Below are 13,126 nucleotides of genomic sequence, written 5' to 3'. Positions count from 1 at the left end.
GTAGTTGTATGTGCCAGATGCTTCGATTTCCTCTAGTGCTCTCGCTTTTGTCTCCCTCATTATCTTTGGGTTTCCCTAAGAAGCACTTTTTAAATAGAGAATTGCAGTTATACTGGAGCCCTGTTATATGGATGTGGTGCTAACCTGGGGTGGGAGTGAGTACAGGGGAAGTGTTCTATAATATTGGGGTTAAATATGTCTTTTTGTAGGCCTGTAACCCTGGGCAGTGACCTTCACAAGTGTTTCTCAGCTGTTTTCCCTCTTGGGTAAGACAAGAAGTCTAGAGTGGGCTGGAATTTGGTAATTATCCCCCAGGTGGGATAAGGCTCTAGTAAAGTCTTTTCTTTTGAAGAATAGGCCTTTGATATGAAGAATGCTCTGGATATATTTCAAAATGATTACTTTTCACCCCCCTTGCCAGAAGTACTTGTGGATTTTTCTTGGCTTTCCTCTGTGAGAATTTGGTAGGGTTCCTGGAGATGAAAGCCGTGAAAGCACAGGGGCCTCCTAAGACTGTGGCCCCCAGGGTCTCTTCCTTATGTGAGCCTGCACTCAGCATCCAACAATCCATAAAATTGCCACTTACATGTTCCTACCAGTTTGTGCCTTCAGCAGCTTCAGCTCCAGGTAGGCTGATCTCAGCTGTGATTCTCTGTGTTTATCTCTCTGCACAATGTGAGGTGGCAGCTTGCCCTGCAACCTCATTCTCTGATGGGTCCAAGGAGAATCACTGATCTGTTCAACTTTTTCCTTGATGTAAGAATAGGAGTGACAGCTTCCAACTTCTTTACATGTTGGAACTGAAACTGTAAGTTGAATTGTTTTTTTAACCCTTTAAGTCCAATATTTTCAATAGAACATGTCTCAATATTAATCATTTACTATGAAATTCTCCTAGTACAATACACTACTTTTGCAATTTACAAATTCGATTTTTTTATTTTCTCTTTGAAATTTCTTTCTGTTCCATCATTTGTGAATACTACCTCAAGGGTACCATTTTATCCATATATGATTGGTCTCTTTTGTCTATTCACCAGGTTCTCTTCGCTTCCTTTTATCATTTTGTCTATTTTAGCTGCATCCTGTAACATTTTTTAGAGCTCTTCATTAACCTGATCTTTTTCTATCCTATTCATTAGCTGCTCTCTACAAATAATTGCTTCCAAAATAGTTTTATTTTATCTCCAGTTCATCCTCTAGTCACATTTTTACCTTATTTTGTTGTCATCATTTCACCATGGATTTCTTATTTCAAAAATTTTATAATTTCTTATTCTCCGATGATACATCTGATAAGAGGGTTAATATCCAAAATTTATAAAGAATTCATACAACTCAACACCAAAAAAAAATAAAAAGTCCAATTAACAAATGGGCAGAGGACCTGAATAGACATTTCTCCAAAGAAGACATACAGATGACGAATAGACATATAAAAAGATGCTCAATGTCACTAATCAGGGAAATTCAAATTAAAACCACAATGAAATATCACCTCACACTTGTCAGAATGGCTATCATCAATATCAACAAACATCAAGTATTAGCGAAGATGTGGAGAAAAGGGAACCCTCGTGCACCATGGGTAGGATTGCAAATTGGTACAGCCACTGTGGAAAACAGTTTAGAGGTTCCTCAAAGAATTAAAAATAGAACTACCTTATGACCCAGCAACTCCACTTCTGGGTACTTACCCGAAGAAATCCAAAACACTAATTCGAAAAAATACATACACCCCTATATTCACTGCAGCACTGTTACAATAGCCAAGATATGGAAGCAACCTAAGTGCCCATCAATAGACAATTGGATAAAGATGTTGTACATTTATAGAATGGAATATTATTTAGCCATAAAAAATGAAAACTAAAAAAAAAAAAAACACAACAAAAAAGTGAAACCTTACCATTTGCGACAACATGAATGAACCTAGAGGGTACTATGTTAAGTGAAATAAGTCATACAGAGAAAGACAAATACCATATGTTCTCACTTATATGTGGAATCCAAAGAACAACAACAGAAACAGACTCATCGATACAGAGAACAAATTGATGCTTACCAAATAGGAAGGGCATCGGGGGGCTGAGTGAAAAAGGTGAAGGGATTAAGAAGTACAAATTGATAGTTACAAAATAATCACAGGGATGTAAAGTACAGCATAGGAAATATAGTTAGTAATACTGTAATAACTATGTATAGTGCCAGGTGGGTACCAGACTAATCAGGGGAATCACTTCATAAATTATATAAATGTCTAACCACTATGCTGTACACCTGAAACTAATATAAAATAATATTTAATATCAACTGTAATTGAAAAATAAAAATTTTTATCATTTCTTTTATTTAATTAATCAAGATTTTTTTTTATTATCTTCATCCAGAATGGATTATTTTTCAGGATTGCAAAATATATCTGCTTACATTTTTTTTAATTTTTTGTTTTGTTTTTCTGTATTGTTTCTGTGTAGTTGCTCTGTTTTTTCTACTTCTCCACTTCTTTTCCCAAATATATGTGTAGTTTCTTCTTGCCAACTTTCTACTTTATCAACTCTTTCTTGTAAATCTCCCAGAATCTTTGCCTGAATTCTATGTTTGCCTTTTTAGTTAGCTAGTGCAGGTCAGTGGTGGGATGCAAGTGACAGAGAAGAGGTGTGCACTGGCTCCATTCATAGGCTTTGTCTTTAATCTCTTTCTTTGGAAGTTTGTTAATCATCTTTTACCGATTTTACTCTGTCTATTTTGGGGGCACATCCAGATCCATGAGGGTATTAGATTGTTGCCCTATTTTAGAGTGAGTCTGCCAGTTTAGCTCTACTAAGCCTGGCTATATGATCACAACCATTACTTAACTCACCATTCCCCAACGACTTCTTCTGCTTCCCTCCCAGTTGTAGTTATATTGGAGAAATACTCAAATACAGAGATTCTTCCGACAATCGATGTGATGCTTTTTAGCTACCATGAAAAAGTATCCAGTGATTATAGGAGCGGTATTTTCCTTTTATTTTCATCTTATGTTTGGCCAAATTTTTATTTATTATAGGCAATTAGTTCTGGATAATTCTACCTGAAGTATTTCTTTCATGTCCCCTAAGCCAGAAAAAAACAAAATTGCGATTATTTTCAGTCCTTCTGGCTTCTCCTTCACCTACCCTTCAGTCCTCTTACCTGGGCCATCAAGAAGCTTTTCAGGATTTTATCCAGTCACTATCTTCCCTACACTATGGCTTCGGCTTGCTGTGTGTGTGTGTGTGTGTGTGTGTGTGTGTGTGTGTGTGTGTGTGTATGTCTTGTATTGGGTAGGGGAAGGTGATAGGCAGGAAAATCTTGCATTATTCTAAAAATTTTCATTATCTAAAGATACTGTTTTTAAATTTAGAATTCATGATTGCACACCATTTCTTGTTAGAATACTATTTCAATTTAATTTGTTCATTTTACTTCTTATTTTCATTTGTAGTTTAGGTTCAGGGAAGGAAACTTCTGTAATCCTACATTTACTCTCCTGCGCTTCCTCATGAGTCTTTTAATATAATTTAATATCTGGCAGTGATCAAGAAATCCAGTGTTTCTTGGAAGAGAACTGCTATGAAGAAGAGCATAATGAACACATATCTTAATATGAGTTATCTTCCAGTGTGGAAATTTTGATAATTGGAAAAAAAAAAGGCTGAGTAATTGAAATGCACTCATGTATTGAGGGTACTGAATGGATTTTAGTAATTACTATCAATTTCTTCTATGACTAAATTTGCTAATGTCTCATCAACTGTGCTGCATTCATTACAAAGACACAAATGAGAGGTGTGAGGGTCAGATAGGGGATAAAGAGACAACGGTGTAATTCGCACATCTGACAGGCACCACTCCGTGCCCTTCCCAACCCATGGCCACTTATATGAAAGCTGAAGTGACAACTTGAACTAAGAAGACATTTCATCTTCGAGATGAGGAATTATTAAAACAGTGAGGTTAAATCCAGGCAGAACTATGAGGTAGGTGAACTTTGTTGTCTGAGCCTCTTAATCCTTTGTTCCCTGGATCACAGGTTTCTTAAGATCCTCATATCCAACCATTATACCCGTTGGCAACACCCATTGGCAACACCCATTCTCAAATTCTGAGGAATAAATAACTGGTAAGGAATAAATAAATATCCAGGGGATATTTGCATTTAATCAGGATTAAATCCTTAAGTAAAAGGTTAGATTATGGAATATAGAACTTTAGGTGTCAGCAAGTTTATAGGAAGAATTTCTTCTCACTTTGGGGCCTTTTGTGCCCCTGAAATCATATTACTTGGCTGATGCCTGTTCTAGTCTTTGCATAAGGAAATCCCTCAATGGTAATTTCAGGTTTTCCATTCTGCTGAAATGGGACGAAGCTTTGTGTACTCATTTAGCAAATATCAGTTTCTTGAGGATTCTTTAACACTGTAGGGAGGAAAAGGTCGGAGATATTTTCAACAACTTTATCATTTGCTGGTTTTGATCTCCAGGTTATATGAGACATATGAGACATTACATACTTCACTACTTTTTAAGATCTTATAGATTAAAATCTTAAAAATGAAGCTGGAAAATACAGCCAGACACTTTCTTTGACTGAACATTTGCCAAGACTTGATAGAACATGTAGAATCCTTCCATGGCTCAATTGCTGTGAATTGCATGATCTCCTTTGCCCGTAGATCTTGAACTGTAACCTGTGACCCTGGAGTCATAATTTTTTCTTAGGTAAACTCTGTTCGTGAGTGATTTCAGATCATCTACTAATAATATTATGATTATGAGTCAGATTGTGGTGGTGGTATCAAAACAGTGAGAAGTGGTAGGAGTCCAGATAGATGGTGAAGGAGGGTCAGTAAGGTTTTCTGAAGGAGAGGATGCTGGTCATGAGGAAAAAAGAGCAGTTAGGGATGTCTCCAAGATTTCTGAACTGCAAGTGGTAGGAGATGAGTAACAACTGAGATGGGAAAAATTGTAGGAAGAAAATAATTTGGGGGAAGATCAGGTAATCAGGAGATCCCTAGTAGGAAATTGAAATTCAATTCATTGAATTGAAATTCAAGAAATTCAGGACTACAGATAAAAACCTGACAATGAACAGCATGTAAAGGGAACGTAAAGAGAAAAGAAGAGATCCAAGCATTCCAGACAGCGTCACCCAGGTTTCTCCATTCTCTGTCTCATTGTTGGTTTTGACCAATGGGAGGCACTTGCTGATCAGAGAGGAGAGAAAAGCAAGGTCAGAAGTTTGGAGTTTTTCCCTTCCAGCTCACATCGGGGGACCCAACTCCTCTAATGAGAGGTGTCCCTGGGCTCTCGTCCCTGTTCCCTCCTCAGCCCCACTAGGCCTAGGAGTAGGGGCAGGACAACTGCTTCATGTTACCCGTCCCGGGTGCTTTACCACCGAGATCTCCAGGGTTGCCTTGACCCTGTCCTCTCGATTTAACTCCCTTCTACTACTGCTTCCGAGTATACAATCTGTCTCCTGTCAGGACCCTCGGAACATACAGCAGGTCCATGAATAATGTTGTCTCATTCAACATCATTTCATTATAACACTGATGAGGAAAACAAATTAGTTCCCTGCCCGAGCCACTCTCTGTGTGGAGTGTGCATGTTCTCCCCATGTCTGTGTGAGTTTTCTCTGGGTGCTTCAGTTTCCTCCCACATCCCAGAGACGGACATGTGAGGTGAACTGGTGCGTCTACATGGTCCCAGTCTGAGTGTGGGAGGGTGTGTGAGTGGCCCTGCGATGGAAGGGCGTCCTGTCCAGGGCTGGTCCTACCTGATGCCCTGAGCTGCCTCCTGGCGCCCTGAGCTGCCTCCTGGCTCAGGGCGCCAGGCAGGACCAGCCCTGGACAGGACGCCCTTCCAGACACCTGCAACCCTGAACTGGAAGAGGCAGGTTAGAAAATAATCATCCTACTTGTTTTACTCATCTTTCTTAAATGTAGATTTGACTGACATTTATTTCAATGTTTAATATTAGAAGTGCTTTGGATCTTTATTTAGAAGTTTGGTGATGTTTTTGTGACCAGAAATATGCTATAGGAACTGAATTCTTGTTCATATCAATTAGCCTATGGTAAAAGTGGTCTCATTATACATCATCACAGTTTCCAAAGATGTTAAATGAGGTCTTACTGTAATACTACCGTGTTTCCCCGAAAATAAGCCCCAGTTAAGATCGTCAGCCAGACGGATGCATTTAGTACGGTATGACGATGTTCCAGAAGACGATGACATGACTGTATTTGAATAAATGTAGATTGTTGTACATGAAAAAATAAGACATCCCCTGAAAATACGCCCTGATGCATCTTTTGGAGCAAAAATTAATATAAGACCCGGTTTTATTTTCAGGGAAACACTGTAGATCTGGTAAAAAACAGATTGGCGGTAGTAGCATTTAAGCCTGAGAACCAATCTATTGTCAACTAGAGATTATCATTTGGATTGATAATTATCATAATTTCTATATAGTTGTTGAAATTATTTTTATTGTAATTTAATTTGCTTCATTTGATTCTGTCTTATAATCAAATGGATTAGAAGCATATTATAAGGAGGGAACAGTTTTGACTTCTTGTATGACCCTGGAAAAGTCATGTCACTTTCCTGAACTTCAGTTTCTGTATAAGTTAAGTAGACATGGTAACTACTGCCTCTGCTTCTAGAAGTCCTTAAATTATGAGTCTGTACCTCCTGCAAGGTCTTGGAAGAAAGTTGTTAGAGAAGCATAAAGGCTTATTGCTTACTATTAAATTACTGCTACATGAAATCCACAAATGCTAGCTAGAATTAGAAGAGACTGTTAGGGTTGGGGGAAGGCTGTTAGTACCTGTAAAAGAAAAATGTGCATGTCATTGCAAGCTGCATTCAGTAAATTTTTTTTCTATCAGAATAGATTCTTTTGGTCAAAGTCACGTGACTAAGGCAGAAAACAATCTAAAGACTTTGGAATGACAGTCTAAATAGTGATCGTTACCAGCACGTTTCCTCTAGGTCTCCTTGCTGAAAGCTACATCTAGGAATGACACACAGTCACGCAGCCCTGGACTTTGGCAGCTGCGCTCCTCTGGATCTCTGGCCTTCAGCACCCAGAGAATAATTCTTAAATCTACAGACTGTCTCGTGCAGCATTTTTTTCCCTCCTCCTCAAATAATATCCAATTACTGAGTGCTGTGCTGGGAGAACCTGGGGAAATGCTAGAAGGAAACGCAGCTGAGAGCCACTGTGGTTTGACAGCTCTCCAGCTACTTTGAAAATATTTTGGCAAAAACAAGATTTTAAGTAAAACTGTTTCCTTTGGTAACATACCCAAAACTGCAGGTTTTACATTTTCAGTACTATGATTTGGGCCAAAAGGGGGAAAAGAAAAAAAAAAAAAGGAAAGGAAAAAAATGGGGAAAGCAGTACCTAAGGGAAGAGCATCGAGTCTAAGGAAAAGGGGGTACACTTTGCATGAGAGGTGCAGGAATTAGCACCAGGAGGAAACATGGAGGCACACGTAACACTCTCTCCTTACTCCTGTGCTCTACTGAGGAATTGGCCCCTGTCGAAACACAACATTCTCTTTCGCCCTCAAATGGCCTGGAAGGAATTCTCTGAGGATGAACCAGGCTGGGATTTGTGTTATTGCTTATTATGGGATGATCGATTGTCCACTGGGGAGGGTCAAACCACTTGTGGCATATACATTATAGCAGACACAGGAGGGGATAAAACAGAGCGGTTTTCATCTCAACCCACTAGCTGGTCCGTAGGTGAGGTGCTTATCTTTCCTTGCTTCATTTTCTTTCAGGTCACAACCACACGTGAAACCCCTCAGTTCTTGAAGATACCAGGCTCTCCAATCTCAGGGCCTTTGTAAATGCTGTTTTCTCTCAGAATTCTCTGCCCCCAATCTCTACCACTGTTTTTCAGGAATCCTCCTTTTACCCTCCAGATGCAGTTAGCTTCTTTATTCTTTTTCTGGCTATCTGCTTACATATTCCACAGTCATCTGTAAATTCTGTGAGGGCTTGTCCATCACCCTTTCCCCAGGGCCTGACACACTCTGGATGCTTAATTGAAAGGTATCAATCAGTTTTCTGATTGATCCTGCTTACGTTTTCCCTCTATTTCTCATTGTACTCCTTTCCTAATATCCTGCTCCTCCTTTGTTTTTGTTTCCCTTTATATTTCTCTCTCTTTTTCTTTTCCTATCATGCTTTCTCCACTCTCCATATTTTGAGGCCCTCCCTAAAGCAAGGGTTTATAGAAAATATGAACTATAGAACATTAATATAGAATGTTATATATATAAACGTTATGTAAAATATAGAACGTAAATGCTAGAAGGTGCTTCAGAGTTTTTTGTTTTTGGTGTTTTGTTTTTTGGGTTTTTTTGGTTGTATAATTGTGCTCCGTTGTTCAAGGTCACACAGCAAGTTAGGGACAGCGTTTAGATTAGAACCTTCTAATCCTGACTCTATGTTTAGTCTTCCGTTCATTATTGTCACACTACAAGAAGTGTTAGAGGAGAGGGAAGGGCCCCCAAAGTACTTGTCATTTCTCTACAACACAAGTTTCCTATCATCCAGTAGTTGAAGTCTCATTGGAGACAAAAGATTATTTCCTAGGTCCTTGCTAAATAGTTGTTGTTCTAAGAATAAAATTTTGGGTCTGTCCTCAACTTCCCTCAGATTCAAAGAAAATCCATCTAAGTTGGAGTGCTAAGGGGATGAGTCGTTTGATACTCAGTCCCTAAAATAAATGCTTACGTGAAAGTGAACCCAAAGGTCCAACATACTGTTAAGAAAGACAGAAATGGTCATCAATAATGATCATAATAAAAATAGCTAACTGACATTTATTGCTACGTATCTGGCACTGTTCTAGAACCTGCCCTAAATGACATGTATTTATTCCCCCAACAATCCTGTGAGAAAACTGTGGCATAAAAATATGGAATAAGTTGTTTAGTGTCTCTAGCTAGTGAATGGAAAGCTAGGATCTTAACCTGGTGGCTTACTTTAAAGCCAACACTCTGTGGACATCTTGGATAAAGCTTCTAGCCCAAGAATAAAGAATTAAGGGTTTTTTTCTCTGCAGACTAAATATGTAACAACCTCTGTGAAAGATCCCACTTGGCATAACCAAGTTCTACAGGAGCCTGAGATCATTCAGAGTCAAAACGCTGGGAACGGTGAGTCTCTTTACAATTGTGTGTCTCACTGGCTGGTCTGTTCCTGAGGTACTGAACTAATTCTGGGGATTTTATTCTGTCTGTCTGTCTTCTTCCAGCCATTTTCATTCATTGCCAGGTCAGTAATTCAGGCAGTGGAACTGGGATTGCATCCTTTCTTACAAACTAAAGAACCTTTCAAGGATATGGTCTCCATGGAAGTGAGAGGCAAGAGGCTCCTCAGAAAATGGTTTTGTTTCTGCTTCACCATTTCACTTAGGCTAAAATCTATGCTCAGTGACGTTGCACGATCTGGGCCCTGCCCATCATTTGCCATGGTCTCTGACCATTCTCTCTGTTGCTCCTCATGTTCCAGCTATTGCAGTCTTTCTCCAACGCCGTGAACTCACCCACTTTATTCTGCCCCGGGGCCTTGTTCTTGCTCTTTCCTCTACTTAAAACACCTTTACCGCCGATCTTTCCCAAGCTCCGTTCTTGCTGTCATTCAGGTCTGAGCTCAGGCATCACTGCTTAATAATGCTTTACCTATCTATCCTCTCTTTGTTCCATACAGTATAACTATACCAATTTTAGTCAGGAAAATGTTTAAAACAATTTTTAAAGTGACAGGAGCAAAGAAAATAGCATTCAATAAATCTCCCACACACCTTGCTCGAGTAATACTACTTCCTAGTATACCTGACAAGGTAAATTATTTATTAATTAAAAGTGAACAAATAAGATTAGAGAACATCAGTCAAAACTAAGTTTGGCTATGGTGTAATTAATATAAGGAATTCTAGCTGATGTACTTGGCTAACAGGACCAGTTGTTTATTTAGACCAACCATTGCTTCAAGTCAAAAAAATAAAATCACATAAAGGATGTCTTTTTGTTTTTCCTCAGCACTTAGTGCTATAGTCTGAGTAACTGTGTTCTCCCCAAATTCATATGTTGATGACCTAACCCCCACAGGTGGTGGTATTAGGAGGTGCTTAGGTCATGAGGGTGGGATTAGGTCCTTATAAAAGGGATTCCAGTGAGAACGCAGTGAAAAGATGCTGGCTATGAACTGTGAAGAGGGCCGGCACCCACCATACGGACGCCTGGATCTTGGATCTCCCAACCTCCAGAACTGTGAGAAATAAATTTCTGTTGTTTATAAGCCACCCACTCTGTGGTGTTCTGTTGTAGCAGCCCAAATAGGCTAAGACACTGAGAAAGGAGAAATGCTTCTGGATCTTTAAGGGAAATATCAGATAATGAGAAACAAGAAACAGGAAGAGGAATGGGGATTAGGAAGGTGTAGCGCACCTCCATTTTAACCTAGTATGAAGTTTAATCTAGAAGTCGTTTCTATTAATCCTGACTTTTAAGGAACAAGCACTTTCTAGGCATCAGTTTTAAGTAGGGACTTATGTCAGGCTTGTGCCAGTGAGCCAACCATCGAGCTCTGATCGTCCAGTCGAAAAGCCACCAATGATGTAGTACCTGGTTGCATCCTCCTGCAGGTAGTGAAATCCTTCACAATGGTATTTCTTGAAATAACCATATCTAAAGTCCACCTGTTCCTCATGTAAAACCGTGGTCTGCAAAACTCAGAATTGCTGTTTGTCAAGTAAGTATTTGGTATAAATTTCAGGCAATAAACTATAGAGCGGTAACTTTTAGGCAATAAAAGTTATATTAAACTATAAAAAGCTTTCCCGTTTGGATATGGAATAAGGCATACATTAGATCTATTCAAAGAGGACCTTGCTGATAGTTAATAACAAAGTTAGCAAGATTTAAAACTTATACTTCAGGACAGTCATTAGTCAACCTGGAGACTAAATCCTGCCCCAGGCATTTCATTGGTCAGATTGAATTTTTAAATTACGTGCACAGCGTGAGAGATTTTTCTAAGATCCAATCAGAAAACAGCCTGCGATCTGTATAAAAACCAGTGTAAGTGATCTTGGTTTATAGCAGGGTTTCTCAACCTCAACACTATTGCCTTTGGAGTTGGATCATTCTTTTTGTTGGGGCACTCCTGTGCATTACTGAATGTTTAACAGCATTCCTGGTTTCTACCCACTAGATGCTAGAAGCACCCCCTTTCCCAGCCATGACAAAGACATTTTCAGACATTGCCCAGTGTTCCCTGAGGCACAGGGAAACAAGCCTTGGAGGTATCCAGGATGTAGGCCCATACCCTTGTTCACTGGTCCGAATCTCAGGAAACTGTACCTCAGAATCTGGCCTCTTCGCCACTTCTAAAGGCGGACTCACGTCCACTGTCTTGGTTCATGGAAGCTATGCAGCTGCAGCCTGATGAACCTATCCTCTACGTTTACCATGTCAGCTTCAGTTTGTGTAAGGTCTTTGGAGAGTGTACCTCCACTTAGTGCTTCACTAACTTGGTTTATTTCATTATAGCCACCTTGTCAAAGGATTTCTAGAAGGGTAAGACCTTGGTGTACTATCCCATTTTGCGGTTAAAACTGCTTTAATGTTATTTAGAATTCTGTGATGTTAGAGAGCTCACCATCCAGTCACCTGAAGCATATATTTAAGGCTCAGTAGGTTTGAAGTCCTTTAGCCAGTCGTACTGTTTTTAGTGTTTTGCCTCTTCTAGCTCGACTATGTATTTAGAACGTATAAAAATAAACAATCGTTAAATGATCATTTCTAAGCAATCAGATTGGCAAGTGTTTATCCATTTTTAAAAAGGTTGGAAATGGAGTAAGGCTAATCTAAAAACCATTTATAGTGATAGGTCTCAGAATAAATTTACCGATTTCCCATGAGCTATCACTAGGCTCTGTCCATTATGGAGTGTGTCAGAAATTTCTCCTTTACATTTATATGTTTATCTTTGAAAGTATGTTCCACAGGGTATCCATCCTCTCATTCCTTAGGGATTCCAAACATGGCCCCATCATAGCAGCTGCCAATCTTAGTCACCACAAATAATTAACCCCACCATGAAGTATTTAAAATATGTAAAGGTTAAAAGATCATAAAAATGAGACCATATGTCCAAACATACCACGTGTGCTTTGGCAAGGGAAATGTACACGTTAAGACAAATCTTAGCAAGCCTGCCAGGGAACTAGATCAAAACCAGGACAAAAAGATTCTTTTCAGTGCTCGCTTCGGCAGCACATATACTAAAATTGGAATGATACAGAGAAGATTAGCATGGCCCCTTCGCAAGGATGACATGCAAATCCATGAAGCGTTCCGTATTTTTTTTTTTTAAAGATTCTTTTCATATAAGCTAGGTATTTCCCTAGCACTTACCCCGAGGTTAGCCAAGATGAAAGAAACCTATCTACCCATCCATCTGCTTGGCAAAGCCATCTTCCTTCATGGCTGAAAAGATAAAAGGCCTAAAACTCTGTATTTGGGGAGATGAACTGCCTTGGTCCAAATCCTGGCTCCACAACTAACTCTGTCAACATCTTAATATGCTGGCAAGATACTTAATATCTTTGAGCCTCAATTTCCTCATCTCTAAAATGTAAATGATTATATCTTTCTTCTGTAGTGTTCTGAGGATTAAACGAGATAAACTAAAAGTGTTTAGAATTCTCCTGGCACATAACGCAGGTTGCTGTTCTTATTAAGAAAACAAATGGACATCCAGCCTCCTCAGCAATGCTAACATTTTCGTGCCCGCTCTTACTTATTTCACACTATGCTCCAAGGAAACACTGGATCTGGAAAGGTGCATTCAGTTTTGCTAGGTGGCTCCACTACACAAAGCCACATCGAGGAAGAGCGTACACCACCAGAATTTCGTGGAGAGCAAACGCTTGTCCTCCCTAGGTGAGTCCTCTGCACTGGCATGGGGCTCGGTTTCCCTGACGGGAAATAGCCCGAGGAGGCTTGAAGCTCAGCACAGACAGAGCAGTAAAACATGGGGGTGCGGAGTGGGGAGGAAGTGCCTCCAAC

At 39.6% G+C, this 13,126-nt stretch overlaps 1 non-coding gene across 1 annotated transcript; it reads left to right on the top strand.

Moving 5' to 3' along the window:
• The first annotated feature begins 12,315 nt into the window (after positions 1-12,315).
• LOC117025402 (U6 spliceosomal RNA) lies at positions 12,316-12,422 on the top strand. The gene has a single exon (XR_004423605.1). It is a non-coding gene; the product is annotated as a U6 spliceosomal RNA (small nuclear RNA).
• Positions 12,423-13,126: the final 704 nt, after the last annotated feature.

Source organism: Rhinolophus ferrumequinum, chromosome 7 (genome assembly GCF_004115265.2).
Source record: "Rhinolophus ferrumequinum isolate MPI-CBG mRhiFer1 chromosome 7, mRhiFer1_v1.p, whole genome shotgun sequence".
NCBI classification, from domain to species: domain Eukaryota; kingdom Metazoa; phylum Chordata; class Mammalia; order Chiroptera; family Rhinolophidae; genus Rhinolophus; species Rhinolophus ferrumequinum.
Note: the sequence above shows the minus strand (reverse complement) of the source record. Positions and strands in the feature narration are given on the sequence as shown.